The 2,978-nt window shown below is 37.8% G+C and overlaps 1 pseudogene; it reads left to right on the top strand.

The window, feature by feature from the left end:
- Window positions 1-1,877: 1,877 nt before the first annotated feature.
- Window positions 1,878-2,536, top strand: LOC120593684 (AP-3 complex subunit sigma-1-like; annotated as a pseudogene).
- Window positions 2,537-2,978: the final 442 nt, after the last annotated feature.

The raw sequence follows: 2,978 nt of genomic DNA, 5'->3' as shown, positions 1-2,978 counted from the left end.
CTCTCTCTCTCTCTCTCTCTCTGTTGGTTAAGCATCTAGCACAACTATAAACACTCACTAGACACTCTATAAATTCTGCAGTGCCCTTGCAGTCATGCCAAGAAAAGGAGGCAGCAGAAAGTTTACTCAGTTTGTAGGACTCAGTTATTGCTGACATAACTAGTCAGGTATTCCTCAAAATGTAATTCTCACTCATCTATAGCAGAATCACCTAAGGTTCTGATTAAAAATGCAGAAGTACCAGCTATGGAGTCCAAGAATCTGCATTTTAATCAGATTTCCCAGAAGATTTTAATGTACATGAACATTTGAAAATTGCTATCTCAAAGGTTGGTATGTTGTTCATATTCAATTACCAATAGCACATGTTGTCTTAAGGAGTATACATTTAGTATTTCAAACAATGTGTGGTGATATTATTCCTTGAGCACTTTTATTGAGTCTTTGAAACAAACAATGCAAGAGTTTGTAAACAAACAATGCAAAATGTATTGCCTTTTGCTGCAGATTGAATTATGCCCCCCATTTATATATTTAAGCCCTCACCTGCAATCTCCAAATGATATTTGGAGATGGGAACTTTGAGAGATAATTAGGTTTCGATGAGATCATGAGGGTGAGGTCCCCATAATAGGATTTATACCCTTACAAGAGGAGACACCAAAAAGCTCGTTCTACTCTCATCCCTCTTTCTCTTTCCCTCTCTCTCTCTTCCCCTTCTCTTCTTATTTCCCTCTCTTCTTCTTTCTTCTTCCCCACCATGTGAGGACACAGCAAAAAGGCAGCTGTCCACAAGCCAGGTAGAAAGCCTTCACCAGAATTCGATCATGCTGGCACCTTTATCTTGGACTTCCAACCTCCAGAACTGTGAGAAAATTAATTTCTGTGATTTAAGCCACCCACTCCATGGTATTTTGCAATGGCAGCCTGAGCAGACTAAAATACATCTTCAACAACAGGCTTGTCTTTTCTTGACCTCAAAGTCTATTGAATTTTCCACTCCCTGAACCCACTTACTTAAGGAGATTGCATCACACCACATACATTAGATTATCTCTGGTTTTCTGTGACTGCCACAAAATGAAGTTCTATATGACAAATCCAGATTTATTACATTTCATTTTAACCATTCATCCTGTTATTCATTCACTTTTAGACAACTTATTGGGTCCTTGCTATGGACTGGGACCCATGTTTAGTGGTGGTAAAGAGAAGCAAATCAAATTTATGTGCTTCCAGCCTTTATAGATCTCTCAGCATCATTGGGAAATGGTAAATTAATAAACAGATATGTAATCATAAATTGTGAAGTATGAAGAAGAAAACCAGGAAGGCTTCATTGTGGCATTGATATTTTAGCTGATTTCTGAAGAATGAGAATGAATCATCTATGCAAATAGCCAGAGGAAAGCAGAACATCTAGAAGAACAAGCTCATGAAAATTTCTAAAGAGAAAAAGACTTCAAACTGAAAGTGCAGTGTAACACTGTCATGCACCATCTAGATCCGCCTTCATTAAAGAACTTATTGTCCTAGCTTCTGGAAGTGCTAAGGTCAGACAATTTTCAGTGTCAGCACCTTGAGGTGCCATGCCACCAAGGTCATATCTTTCCCAAGGTGGACTACATCCAGTGATCAACTCATGTAGAAAGTATGAGGCTTGGCCATCTCATTTCAAAGGGGGATGATCCTGAAAGATCATGTCTAGCACGAGGACTCCATGTAGGATCAGTCAAGTCTGTCACTGTGCAGGAATTGCAGCTCAGTTTTTCCACATGCCCACTTTCATATCTTCCTTTCCCTTCATAAGGGTTGGTCCCAAGGGCACTCCCTAATAAACATTCTAGACATTAAACTTCATTTCAGTTCTGGTCAGGATGACAGAGTTAGGCCCTGGCCCCCAGTACGCATCCAGTCAGTCTGGCTCAGCCATTATCAAGGTGATCCTCATCTTCAAGAACCACGGGAAGCTGCAGCGCTCCAAGTTCTACCAACCTTACAGTGAAAATACACAACAGCAAATCAGGGAGACATTCTATTTGGTATCTGAGAGATGAAAATGTTTGTAATTTCCTAGAAGGAGGATTATTAATTGGAGGATCTGACAACAAACTGATTTGTAGACACTATGCAATGTTATAATTTGTCTTCTGTGTGGATTCTTCAGAAAGTGAACTTGGAATTTTAGATCTAATTCAAGTATTTGTGGAAACATTAGAGAAGTGTTTTGAAAATATCTGTGAACTGGATTTAATTTTCCATGTAGACAAGGTTCACAATATTCTTGTAGAAATGGTGATGGGAGATTATATTGGAGACCAACATGAATGAGATTGTTACACAAATTGATCCACAAAATAAACTGGAGAAATCTGAGGCTGGCTTAGCAGGAGCTCCATCCTGTGCTCTATCAGTTGTAAAGAACATGAATCTTCCTGAGATCCAAGGAAATATTAACATCTTGACATCAGTATAAAAGTGCCAAACCTGCCCTCTTTTAAATAAAAAATTTAAAAGGCCACTCCCAGGTAAAATTCAGGAGGAAAAATCATCTGAGTTTACCATGCAGTTGTTTACCAAAAATAGAAGAGGAGAGTTTTAACTTTTGCTCTTGGATTTAAGTCAAGGTACTCATAGAAGCTGTGTAAAATTGGTATGGCATTTTACTGTTGTTTTCTTGTTCAGTGATTTTCAAGATGAATATTTCCAATGTGGGTTTCTTTTTTTTTTTTTCTCTCTCTAAATTGCATTCCTGTGCACACCTAAGGCATGCCTCTATGTATTGGCTATATCAGTATTTTGAAAAATGTTTGAGATATTTCTTTAAATTATGTACAACGCAAAATGTGGTGTTTTGTATGGATCACAGTGCAGCATTACTTAATTCTTTGATATTTGTCACAATTATTATTTAAAGAACCAAGTACGTATTGCATAAAAACATTATGACTTTTTTCTCTTAGCTTAAATAAGCTCCA

This window comes from Pteropus medius, unplaced genomic scaffold (assembly GCF_902729225.1).
Source record: "Pteropus medius unplaced genomic scaffold, Ma_sr-lr_union100, whole genome shotgun sequence".
Taxonomy (NCBI): Eukaryota; Metazoa; Chordata; class Mammalia; order Chiroptera; family Pteropodidae; genus Pteropus; species Pteropus medius.
Note: the sequence above shows the minus strand (reverse complement) of the source record. Positions and strands in the feature narration are given on the sequence as shown.